The 13931-nt window shown below is 37.6% G+C and overlaps 1 protein-coding gene across 2 annotated transcripts in view; it reads left to right on the top strand.

Moving 5' to 3' along the window:
- The window catches only part of ZFAT (zinc finger and AT-hook domain containing), a 127028-nt gene that overhangs the window by 15678 nt on the left and 97419 nt on the right, over positions 1 to 13931 (top strand). The window lies entirely within an intron of this gene.

Raw genomic sequence — 13931 nt, 5'->3', positions numbered from 1 at the left:
AGCTTATTTTCTTTGAAGTAATTTTAAAAAGTGTATATGCTCTGGGATTAAGGTCAGGATTGATACTAGTGTACAGATCACTTCTCAGTCTGATATCCTTTGGGATTTAATTGGAATGGAGCAGCTGAGCTCATTTGATACAGCAGGGAAAATTGGTGGTTGTGGCACTGTACTTTCACCAAAGTCTACAGGCTGCAGTAGCAGCCTCCAGACTCTGCTTTCAAAATTCAGTGTGATGATGCCAGGACTTGTCATATTTGCAAATACATTCATTTGGAAGGATTGGAATATGTTCACACAGGATTATCCTTAGAATGGGAACATTGGCTGTGGTTCTCTTGGTGCCCTGGCCCTTACCAGCTTCTGCAGCAATTTAGTAATTGGTGCAGACTTAGTTGTTGGACTCTGCTGTCAGCAGAATATCCAAATGTGTCCTTGTTCAGCAAGGTAAGCAAAGGGACTTTGCAGGGGATGTCTGTTTCCAGTTCTCAACTTGTTCCCTCACAGTGTTACAGAGAACTATTGTTGGCAGCTGATATCATCAGAGAATTATAATTGCAAATGTGAGTGAAAAGTCATTAAGTGAAGGAGTGTGCTAAATGTGTCATTGATTGGAGTCTGCTACACCAGACTCAATTGATATCCACTCAAAACAAAAAACCCAAACAAAACAACCAACAACCTAGCTTAACAAATGACATGTTTATATAGATTTTTTGGTCTCAATCTTTTAGGAAGGTTTTTCCATCCATGCTTGGCTGTATTTGAGTGTAGAGGACTTCAACATTTTAGTAAACTTGTTACAAATAATTCAGTCTTTACTATTTCCAGTATTTAGATTTTTTTTTTATGCGTAGAGAGATCTTCTGATACTACTGCAATGAACATCTATTAAATGTATTTTTTGTTTCTATTTCTTGTCAAGTCTTAAGGTTGGTTTTTGCTCTTTTGTTTCTGTCTTCCACTCTCTTAAAATGGTCTGATCAGTGATTGTATATTCAGTCATACAAACTTTCTTTGTATTTTCAGATTGGAGGATCTTCTGAATCTTTTATTTTAATGATACCTTTAAAAAGAAAGACCTCATTTTCTACAGGCAGCTTTGTCATCTTGGATAAGAGAGATTGGTTACCTTGGAAGAAGAAGAGGCAGACTGTGAGCCCAGATTGGGAGTTGGAAGACTCTTCAGGATAACATGGAGATATGTCATGTAGAGGTAGCTGGAAATAGTTACAGTGATTTGTTTTAGTGGTTTGTAATTAGGTGTCTGCAAGAATCTATCCCATATTAAGCAATCTAGTTTCTCTGTAGCTCTGTACCAGAAATGAGGCAACAATTCCTTTCCTGTAAGAGGGACTAAAAGAGAAGGGTAAATAACTAAAACTATGCCATGGACAGCAATAATGAGTTATAATGTTAAACCTACTGAGGTTGTGCAACCAGAATTTCTTGATAAAACTGAGGAAGGAATACTTTAATAGAAACATAAGGAAAAGGATCAAATCTTTATGTGAAATCTGGCCTAATACATTCATAGTATTCACATTTCTCCTGATTTTTGTAGTTCAAGTTGTTCAGTTTTCTGTTGTAGTCAGTGCACTGTTGTAGCTTTCTTGCTAGAAAAGTTTAAGATCTAAAAAAGTGAAAATAACAGTGCATGTTTGCTGTACATCATATAGCAATATAAACTGCTGAATGTCTGTGTGCTAAGGAAGAGAAATACAAGGGTGGTATTACTCTTTCCTCCTGTTCTTGATTACAGGTTAATCTACTGGTTGGGATGTCGAGGGTAATTCACTATAAGTTTTTAGTTTGTTAGATGGATTTTTGAAGTTATTTTCACTCATTTTTAAAGCAAAATCCTCTTGAATTAGCCACTTCCTATCTCCTGTGGTGACTGTGGAGATTACCAGTTACTGCAGAACTTCCCTGAAATAAAGACTTAATTTGCCTGAATAACATCTTGGGTATGGTACTCCACCCAATGGAGAGCCAAGATGGTATTCCAGAAATAAACATATGGTTTCTTTAGGCTGAGCTGTGTTGCTCAGCCTGAGGAATACAAGACTCTGGTGGGGAAGTGGGGGGATGTAACTGCTACCATCATTCTTAGACAGAGTAGACTAAATTTATGACTTTTTCTAACTTTATTCAGACTTAGATGTGATGTAATTTCGAATCAGGATCTGACCTTTATTTTGGCTCACACCATCATTTTTCAGTATTTTGTCCTCCTTAGAACTTCTTTTGTCAGATAAAAATATTATTTTACCACACAGACTTCTAGTTGCTTGTTTTACTGAAATAATTACATATATGGTATATGTGCCCAGCCCTCACTTCAATTCAGTCTGAGCTATTCTACTTTCAAGCTTTCCCATACATTTTTAAAATATCAAGATTTTTTTTTTCTCTTTACCATTGGTAATGTTAGATTCAGTCCCTAATTATGTATGTGCTTCAAGCTACGGTTCTTAAAATGTGCTGATTCAAGCACACTTTGACCCAGGGTAAATAGCTGAATTTATTCTTTGTGATCCCTGAAAAAGTGGAATAAAAATGCCTGTGCACTGTAAGACTAGTTAGAAATGGTGCAAGTCTAATCTCTTAAGACTTTGGAGTTGGATAAATTTCTTTGAGCATTTAGTTTAGAAATAAACTGTCTAGTGAAAAGTTGTTCTTTCTCCTCTGATTCCTCTCCGTCCACCAAAGCAAGAAAAAATACATAAAAAAAGGACTTCAGTATAAAATCTGTTCTGGTTATTTAACTGTAGTATCAGAGGAATGGATTTATATTTAAATAGTTTGGTATAATTACATTACTATAAGGTAAAAAGGGAAAGTATTAAAAAAAAGGTCTGTATTTTTATTTTTTTTAACCTAGATTTATGCTTCAGAGGATTTTGTGTGGGAGGGAGTAAAGAGCACGTTGAGAGCATATCAGTTCATGTAGCATTGGTCCTTAGACTGTGCTCTGGGATACTATCAAATTTTAAAGTCTGGATTTAATCACTGGAAAATTGCTGGATGCTGGCTGTTGACTTCCGTTGTAAAGTTCTTCCCGCTGTATTCAAATTTGTGTGCAGTTCCAGAATCCATTTAATATTTATGATTTAATGTTTAATTCTCAATTCTGTTGTGGCCAATACATGACTTTAAAACAAACTCACAGCAACAGTGAGCATCTGTCTGCCTCTGTCACTTCCAGTCACCCTTGGCTTGCATCAGGCATCTGAGGCTAAATGGCTTTGACTGACAGATGGACTGATTGACAGGACCCTGACTCCAAAGCATACACAGCCATGAGCATGCAGGATGCTTTGGACTCTATTTACATTTAACTATTTTTATGTGACAACTGAGGCTTCAAATACAATGAGTTCCAGTGCTGATGGTGGTTGTAGAGTGAGAATGTCTTCAAGATGTGGGGGAAGAGAAAGGAATAGCTCTCTTTGGCTGCTTGACTCCTCACCATCTTCCTTTCTTCTTCCTTTCTCCACCCTTCTTCTTTGTTGAACTCTATGTTCAAGTGTTCATGAAAGGTGCAGTAGAAGTTCAGTGTGACTGGTAAGATAATGCTGAAGGCTTAGGAAAATTGCAGTGAATGTTGGTGGCTTGGATGGCTTTGGTTTGGAAATGGTGAATGAACACAAACTTGAGGTACTGTAATGGCATCTCTTTTCTAGTATTAAACCTTTTTTGTTTTGGCAGCTGAAGAACAGTTCCCAGGCAGGTGATCTTACAGTGCTCTTGGAAAATGACAGAGGTAAATTCCAGGTGTCAGAAGGACTTGATGTAGTCTTTAAGATTTGCATCATTCCATGTGTTCTCTAATGTGAAGTTAGGAGGGGACTTCACACTTCAAACAATGATATCTTTGATTGCTGTTCTTAAGAAAAACAGTTAAAGCATGAACGGAAGCCAGCACTCTCAAAAGTTCTTCAGCTTGTGATGACATAAGAATAAATCCTCTTTGATTTCAGAGCTTTTAAACTTTACAAGGACAAGAGGGCAGTGCCTTTAAGGAAAGCTGGAGTATGCTCTCTACTTCTGTGAGAAAAGGGAAGTGGTTGGAAAAGCAGCTGCAGATTGTTCTTAATGAATGTATGGCTTCAGTTTTGACTGAACTCTTCTGAAGTCGGTATCTTTCAAGCATGTAGTTGTACTGTGACCTGTAATGTCTCTGCCTTTCTAACACCTCATTTGGAAATGAACATTTCAGCTCCTTTTATGCAAATACAATCACTTTGTAAGATGTTGTGTAAGTATTTATAGCTGACAGTGAGTTCGATAAAGCAGCAAGAGGTTTCATTGTCATGTATATTGGCAATTTTGTGATGATTTACGTGGTAAAACAAAAGGAGGTTGTGAAGAGTTTGTTCTCTTAGGGCAGGTGACATTGTTGTAACCTTCATTACTCCTTAAGAAGTAAGTGTTAAAGGAAAGCAGTATAAGAAACGGTTCATTGCAACTTAATGCTCAGCAGCCTAATTAGTCAAATACCATGTGCCTACCTCTGCATGAAATAGCCTATTTCTTTTCAATGTAAAATAGGAATTTTCAGTTTTGGAACAGCCTGAAGAGACCTTTGTTGCAAATGACCAGTGGCTTTTAAATTATTTATTCTCAAAAATAATGAAGGTCAGCATGGTATCCATAGTGACTGCATGCAGCTTCCTCCTTAATCTTGGCATGCTGCTGTAATAACGAAATTCACTTACTACTAACAAGTTTTCATTTTGCAGGGGGAAACCTTTATTTGTAAACTGGATGTGATTTGCTTTCTGTAACTTGAGAAATCTTGAATACTGTAGTTTTTCTTGACTTTTGAACTTGTCATAATTTCTGTTTTTATGAGTTGGTTTGGAGGCCTAAACATACTCCCCCAGAACAAACAACCTTACATTGCTGAATTTTACTTATAATCTAGCATTGGAAAACTTTTGACTGGAACAATTCTTTTCTTTCTGAAGTGATAAAGACTGCTAAATGGGGAATTTATCAGTCTACTTTCAGTAAAAGGAAAGCATTCCGCTATAAACTACAACATTAAGGCATCTAAGTAGTACATGAATGTGATCAAGCCAGAATTATATGGTTAAACCAAAGTCTGGTGATAGCAGTTTCAGTGCCTCCATGTCCGTTGCAAAGACAGGGAAACTTTTGCAACAGCAGGAGCATCACAGGAGTCCTTAGAATTTTGACTTCTGGATTATGTGGATGCACAATAGTGTGGGTTTGGAGCATTAGAAGAATATACTACTAACTCTAGTGAAATGCACTTAATAAATTACTTTGGTGTAACTATTTCATCTTTCAGTGTTATGCATTGTAAACACTAAATTATGGTATTATAAAGGTGTTTTTAACTTGGAGGAAATTGCTGCTGAACTGAATGCAGTCTTGTGGGAGTTTTGATAGTAACTTGTTGAAGATGGGGAGTAAAATGGTTCCATCCTGAGGTGGTTGTTGTTTTCCCTCCCACCCCATCCCTCTCCTTTCGTTCTTACCCAAAGATAAGTGGGTTTGGGTTGTTTGGGGGTTTTTTAATTAGTTGTTTGTAATAGAGCTTTAAACTGATCAGGGAGGATTCTGACACTCAGGGTAAATATTTTCAGAGTTCTGTCAAATTTCTGTTTCTGTCTTTTTTTTTTTTTTTTTAATAATGAACATGGCTTGTTTTTGCTTCTGTCTTTGATTTAGCATGAAGCTGTATTTAAAAACATAAATATTTATGAAAGGATAGCCATTTGCAAAATTCATAGGATGTTCAAAGTGGAAATCCATGTATTTTTGAGGGCCTCAGGAATGAGGGTATAGGGAATTAAAGTCAATAGACCTTTAAAAGAATATTTATCTCTATTCTAAATGTATAAATGAAATCTATATAAATAGATATAAAATAATATATTAATAAAAATGAATATATTTGAACCCAAAAAGCTCCTAAAATGCATATTAAAAATGGAGAATATTTATTCTAGATGTTGCATTAGCAACTTTGTTAATGTAACGTAAATTACTAATATAAAACTGTATTTTTGTTACTGAATGTGAAAATAATGTTTTCTTCAGTATTAGCTGCACAGTAGTTGGTTGGAATGCTATAGAAGCATGTCTGAAATATTTATTTATTTGTTTGTTTGTTTTATTTCCCCTCCCCTAAAGGTGACCAGCTGCTCTGCACCGAGGCCCTCCAGTGATGTATCATAGTCTGTTGCTGTAAACATCCCCGACTGGAAGCTGTACCAGTCCCAGCTTTCAGTCAGATGTTTGCTGCACCTGGCTATGCTTGGACAACAGCAGAAGGAAAAGCTGTGATAAATACATATGTGCATATATGTTCTTCAAACACTGTTTCTACAGACACAACTGAATTGCCTTCACCTGCATTAACCTGGTGGCTGGTAGGTGTGATTTCTTGAAGTCTAGTCTGAAATGGACATACAAGGCTGTTGCTTATGTCACTCATAACAGAGTCCTTCACTGCTTTGTGGTATGAACTGCAGGATTAGGCTGCACTGGAATGACAAGTGGTGTTGAACTTCTTGTGCAGTTACCCATAAACCATTCATTGCTTTATGAATTGTGTGTTCTAGCAGCTTCTATTGCTTGCAACTCTAAGGAAATATCATCAATGCTGTCAAATAATTAGCAGGAATCTTATCTGCTGTGTTGTTTTTTCTGATGTTGTACATTCAGAGTCTCCTTGTGAGTGGGTGGTGCTTGTAATTGTTTGTAAGCTGGACGCAACCCAAGGCCAGAGTAAAGGTTTAAAAAATATGACACAGTGTATTTTTACTTTTATCCCCATGCACAGCATGTGCCCTTGTCTGTGCTGTGGTCAGCTGGGTTTGTGCTGCCCTCACTATGGCACTGCAAAGATTTGCTTTCCATGGAAATAACAGCTTGAAAGTATTTGAAAGTATTTCTTCAGAATTAAGTCTTTGCTGATTCAGTTCCTGTTACAACAATCATGTCATCAGGAACAGCTTTCTGCAGAAAAGCTTCAGCACTTGCCACTTTTCTCCAGTGGGATCTGCACGTGCTGTTGCCTGGATCTTGTCTGGGATTTCTTTCCTCCTTTGTTTCTCTCTTCTATTTCTAAAGGGAAGACTTATATGAGTAACTGCGGCTAAGACAGAAAATATTCTTACGATAATTTAGCTCTCCATTCTTTCCCCTCCCAAAATGTTATTTTCTTATTCCCTAACACTTAAATGAAAGGCTTTGGTACTACCACTTAAATTGAACAAACCAAGGTATTATTTGTTCAGCTTCACTGTAGTGGTTCTGTAAAAGATGATTATGTCCAAAGATACAAATAGTTTTAAAAAGTGAAATATTTTCTCTCAGAATTAAAAACTCCGAGAATTTCTTAGTCCTCGGAAAGCTGTACTAATAAGCATTGGAAAGGTGATGATTTTCAAGCCATCAGTGAACGACCAAAGGTGAACTAAGGACAGCCATCGTTCTGTGATGGTCCCATGACCGTAACCATTTTGTTTCTCTGTCTGGGTGTTCTCTTTAGTACCATAGGAACACATGTGGTGATGGAAGGTTGTGAACTTATTTATTGATCTAATTAATTGCTAGCACCTCTACAAAGATTTAGCTCTAAATTAATCTAGTGGACATTTTGGTTAGTGCTGTCTTAGCCATTCCACGTGCCAGATAAGTGCTGCTTTTTTTTTTTCTTTTAATAAGCTTAGTTCATGTGCAGTTTGTTGGTCCAGTCTTTTGGAATTGTACTTGTACCTACATTTATATTGTATTGGTGTCTAATGCATGTACTCCAACACAGGTGTCATATGTCAGCACATGAAAATAATTTGAAGTGGCTTGTAAAGCAGGAAATAAATACATTTAAAAATCCACACTGCATTTTTGTTTGAGGTTTTTTTGCCAAGTAGTTGAAATGCAAGGACCTGCTTTTTCTATTCACAAAATACAGAGTACTGAACCATCTTAATATGTCCTGTGGCTGTGGTTTGCAGATGAAGAAACTGGGTGTCTTAGTGTTGTCCAAATGCATATTTATGCCATAATTCCAGGTGAGCTTGAGGTACTGGGATTGCTGGGAAGGGAGGATGGGAATTTGGCATGGTACCTGTGCAGTTCTGCTGGTGGGGATGAGGAGTTGAAGCAACTATTGCAGAATGAGTCAGCAGAGGGCCACAAACACAGCAGTGAATTTTGGGTACAGAAGAGGCAGATTTGACACCTCAATCACAAGGAAGTGACCTCATCTTGTTCATGTGAAGCCTTTGACCATTGCCTGTGTTAGAATGTCGTGGATCAGTTCCTGATGTTTTGCAGTGCACCATTTGTGAAGCAGAAGAAAATACCTGAATGAAAACCAGGCTGGGAGTCCAGAGCCCAGCAGTGCCACTGTGGACACACAGCTACTAATTTTGGGTGGCTGTCGTGTGCTGTATGTGCAGGTGCAAGATCCTGCTACCTTTGGAGGAGGGAAGGTCATCTCTTGCTTGGCAAGTAGAGTATCTCAAGTCCAGTGTTTGGGGTCTAGATTAGTTGCCTGTAGTGTTCCTCTGAGTGCTTTTTATAACCACTTAAGAGCAACACATCAAAGTCCTTGGTGACTTTAGGCTGGCCTGGTGAAGCCCTGTCTTCCCTTGCTCTGAACTCACAGCTGTGCTCAGCAGAAATGCTTGAGCTCATGTTTTCTCATACAAAGAACAACTGTTAAAACATTTGGAGGACTTCCCCCCCTCCTCTGTGCATGAAATAATCTGCATCTGTGATTCCTTTTCCCCAGTAAAGCTGCAAAACACCTGTTCAGAGAAGAGCGGGGAGAAGGCTGAGGCTTGGCCTCTTGACTGTTCAGATTCATTGAAGTTTTCTTTTCCTGGACTGCTGGGGTCTTGTTTGTTTGAGATTGTTCACATTAAATTAAACACACCTGTAAAATATAAGATAAGATGTTGAAGCTGAAGTTACAATGTTCTGCTCTCTTGCTGTTATAATGACTTGTAAATCTGTGTGGAGGAAATTAAGAATGAAAACAATTGAAATACGAGAAGTGCCTTGAAAAATTTCTGGAGGAGGAATGAGAATTAGTTTAGGAACATACAAATAGGAAGATGAACAAATGTAACAACTGAAGCTGTAAAATTTAGCACACTAAGGAAACTTGAAATATTCTGTATCACAAAGATTTATTTTTGCACAAAATTTGAGATGGGCATCTTTGAGGACTCCCAGTTCGTACCACCCTGTTAATCTCCCATATATATTTTGCTGAGTTTCAGTTTTGAAAATGGTCTGAGATTTCTAGAAGGGGCCTGCTCTGAACATCAAGGACTTTGGCAGGTAAGTACAATAGAATTCTGATATACACAGGCTGTAAGAAGCTTCTTTTTTTCCCTCTTGTATCTCTGCAACATCAGGGATGGTACATGTGTATTACTGTGTTCTGATATTAAATGAGATTAAATGTTAAAATATGTGTTTTGACTTAATAATGTTAGTAAAGAAAGAAAATAAGAGTTGCATGTGCATTTTGAGTTGTGCAGATACATTGAAGTATGTCTGTGCAGATTCATTTTTTGGTATCTTGAAACCCAGTGCTGTATTTGTGTTGTTAAGCTAATTTTTAGTTCCTGTAAACATCCTACACTCAGCTATAACAAGTGGTGGGGCTGGGGGATGGATGTTTACTTCAACTGACTTGGAAAGGCAGCTTTCCTCAATGACCAAGTGACATATTGGCAAGCAGGGAATACTGTTTTTCAGCAGTATTCAAATAAATTTACTGTATTATAAACACTAATTTCTGTAGAAGCAGTATGTATTTCTGGAAACTTCTTAATACTCAAATGATGATGTAAAGTATGCTATATAAAGGCATACATATTTATTGTGAAGCAGCCTTTAACTGATGGAATCTGTATCTTTCTAATTGCAAATAAACTGTGACAATATATCATTGCTTGAAAAGTGACTTCTGATACCCTGATGACAGAGATATAATCTAAAATCTTATATTGAATGTTCAATTCTCAATTGCAGCAGTGATTTATTTCTTGTTATCTACTTGCTCATTGTCAAAAGAGGAATAGATTTATTGGGTACAGCAAAAGTAATCCCCAAACCAAGAGATCATTAAAGTAGTAAAATTACTAAGATTTAACCATTTCTGTTGCCCTTTATGTCTTTAAACAAGAGAAATATCTTTGGCAGAGAAAATCTGGATAGGAAAAGAAGGAGAACAAACATCTCTTGTTTTCCTAGTAACTCTTCTTAGATGAATTCTTGTCTCTTGGAATCACATTCCTCCTGATGATGGATATGTTGTTAAATGAAATATGACTCCAGCATTTGGAGAATATTAAGTACCAAAAGGTAAAAAAAGAACTCAAATACTTTTATTCAAATGGAAGAATGAAGGACGTGGAATTCATCATCACTGGGAAATATAACCTGGCTTCTTGAGAATTGGTATCCCTGTGAATATTTGAGAAGCTCAGACTCTGAGATGTTACACTTTTTTGCTTATAAGACCAAATACATTATAAAAAATATCAGGAGGATTTTTCCTCATTTGAAGTCACACACGAGCCCCTTTTTGCTATAATTAAGAGTTTTGCCATGCTTTTATTTTTGCTTACAAACTGAGGAGATCTTCTTAAATGTAGAAGTCCTTGTGGGCAGATCCTGCGATATATATGGCACTGCAGGCAGTTGCATGCAAGAAAGCACATCAAATTCTGTATCTGAAGATCATCCTGGTGTGTGAACACTGCAGTGCAACCATGTACTTACTCTGTGTGCATGTCTGCACATACAAACACGTTCTCTTAGATTTTTATTCAGTGCATCTGTTTAACTGGTACAAAACGCACTTCTCCAGTGGGGTGAACTAGGGAAGTATGAGGGATGCGAGTTCTCCTTCTCAGGACAGATGATGTAGTTAAAGCACCTCCAGAAAAGAATCTGTCTGTCTGTCTATTCTATTCCACTCCCCAGAGTCAGGTGCCTCATGGCATCTCTGGCTATGTTTGAGAGAACTTCAAGTTCTTAAGTCTCATGGCAAGAAGGGATCCTCAAATCAATATTTACTGCCAACCAAAAGGTGTGAGATTTATCTTTTCAGCCCATGCCTCTGTGTGGAGCTAATTTTGTTGGTAGCACAGACAGTGAGTAAAGAATCTGAGCAGATCGGATGTGGAGGTATTTTTGGTGTTTCAGCAGGTGGGGGCTTTTTCTAAATGCCTTTCAGATCTAGAATTCATATTGCTGAAATTTAAGTATGACCAAACTAGAGTCTTACTGTTGTTTTATTATAGAAAGAACAGTTGTGACCGCTTTTGATGCAGCGCTTGAAAACTAACCAGGAGTAAAATGTAAAAGCTGGTAAAACCAATGGGCCTGTTGAAGCTTTAATTAATGTTTTTGAATAGTTAGGGTTTGCAAGAGATTGAGTTCTTAACCCCCAGGTTTGGGGGTTAAGTTTTGTTTAGCCACTCCTTGGCTAAATGGGCATTAAAGTTAGGTTGTAATGATATTCTATCAAACAATTTCAAATAGTTTGGCTCTTCCTAAGGGAGAAAACACTCACTGAAGAGTGTCAGAACCAGTATCATGAAATGAAGTTTCTAAAGCTAACCAAACTTATGGGGTATTTTTTGGTTTTTTGGGTTTTTTTAAGTGAGGATTTGACAGGAGAAGGACCGTTGTGCCTGTGTGCTCTCTTCCATGTACTTGGCTACACATGTGAGCGCAGTGAAAGTGTAAGCTGCTAACTTAATTTCCTTCCTGTGAAAACCTTCATTTGAGAATTAGACTGATTTTGGTACTGGTCCTCCTCACTGGAGTAATGTTTATCATCCTGGTTTGTGCTAAAGTAAAACTAAACTTCTATTCTAGAATGTGTTCAAGGCTTCCAAGCATAAAATAACCCTGCAGAATTTGAAACTCTGTTTTAAATAGCATAGTTCACTCTTTTCTTCCATTCTGTTGGTGCTTTTTAAACGAATAAACAGTGATAATCCCACGGCGCCAGTGACGGCATAAAACAAAATGGGATAAATAGCTGGGACAAGGAAAGATTGTGCATGATTTATAAGATTGTCTGGAAGTTTTTTATAGTTACAACAGCAATGGTAATTCACATAACAGTCAAAAATTCAATTTCTCTTGAAAAACACAGAGGAACAGTTAATATGTTGTTTTTTTCATGGCAATTTTGGAAATACTCATTTACTCATCTGTTTAATTTTTCCTGGGCTTGTCTTCTGCTAAAGATCCAAGTATTTCAATGAAAGTACATTGATACCCCCTTTACCTGCCCGTTGTGTTCACTAAGATTGTCCTTCCAGAGCTCAGCTCGCTCCCTCTAAATCAGCTACAGCAGTTCTGACCAGCTTAATTCACATTTTATAGGGGTTCTATGTCCATGGTAAGGGCAGAGTTAAAACTACTTAAAACTTCAACATGGTTCTGTTAGCTGAGTATGAGTAGTGAGGGTCATACCTCTGACACTGAAGTCTGTTCGGACAGTTCAGGAACACTCTGCATTCGTGTTTTCTCTGTTAGGGAACAGCAGATCCCTTGTGTCCATCTTTGCAGGTGAGGAAAGCCTGGCCCATGGAACAGTGCATGGCCCTGTAAGCAGAACGAAGGAAATGCAGTTTATGTCAGTCAGTCATTTGTTGTCTGATAACATCGCTGTCTCAGCAGGGAAATCATTTCCTGTAAACAATATGGCTTTATCTGAAAAATCTGCCGTTTTAATAAAGTGAAAAATTATTTTTCCAAACTTCACACAAGCCTTATCTTTGTCTGACAGGAAGAAGGGAAGCAGCAGGGATGGAAGATGCTTTGTGAACTGAGCTCTGTTTACTTAAGGCTATGGAAAACATGCTGGAAACATATACATTAAGTGCATAGCCTAATGCATTTTTTAATAAACATGTTTTCCCAAATATTAATAAATTAGTTGAATTGACTAACTACCATCTAGTGGAAAATGCAATCTATTAACAATCTTTCTCTTTTTTTGGAGATATTCACACCACCAAGTCTCTCTTCCAGTTAGTGTTGACAGTCAACAGGAACATTATAGCTGCTTGTGATTTCATGAAATATGATCTTCGTGGAAGTGTTGTCCATCCTATTAACTGTCTGACATAGTTACTGTAAGCTGCCTCCTGCCTGGAATGGAGACACAATGTACACCCAGGATTTCCACTAGCACAGCCACTCTGGTCCTGCAGGCACAGTCACTTCTTGGATTCATCCCATGCCAAGGGATTTACTGGTCTGGCTCTGTCAGCTGGAGACACAAACTTCATACAGTCACCCTTGGAGAAGTGTTAATGAAATCTGGCTTCTGCTATTAATCAAAGAAACTCCTGACCCCTTCCTGCATAGAATCTTAGAAAAAAAGCTGTGCTTATGGAATAGAGGCAGGAGAGCAAGAAGCAAACTGGATCTTATCAAAAGTTGGAATCTTTGGGGAGTGAAGGGGGAGGGAAGATAATTTAATAGAGTTTTCAAGTCAGAGGCACTAGTGTGGGTATGTTGGTTCTTTCTGTTCTGCAGGAGTTCTGTCAGTAATGTTACATCTCCTGCTAGTAAATATATTTACATCTGTGTTTAACTCTGGCTTCCTTTCATTAGAAAACTTAGTGAAAACTGAGTTCCAAAGTTGTGAGGAAACTCTTCATGTATATTCTTTATGCTATGGGTATATGCTTCTTGATCAACTAAATTGATTGGCCTTCTGTAGGTTTTTGAAGCACAAATTTCCTGGATTTATATAATTTTTGCTCCTTTCTGAACCTTTTTGAGTTTTTGCTACTGCACTTACAAGTTCCTGTTTTTAATCAGCAAATTCAGGAAATGGAAACTTTGGCCATTTCACGTGTTCAGTAGCAGACAATAAATATTTAAATAATCTTGGATGG

Source organism: Neopelma chrysocephalum, unplaced genomic scaffold (assembly GCF_003984885.1).
Source record: "Neopelma chrysocephalum unplaced genomic scaffold, ASM398488v2 Primary Assembly neopelma1_66, whole genome shotgun sequence".
NCBI lineage: Eukaryota > Metazoa > Chordata > Aves > Passeriformes > Pipridae > Neopelma > Neopelma chrysocephalum.
This window is presented reverse-complemented; position numbering and strand designations above follow the sequence as displayed.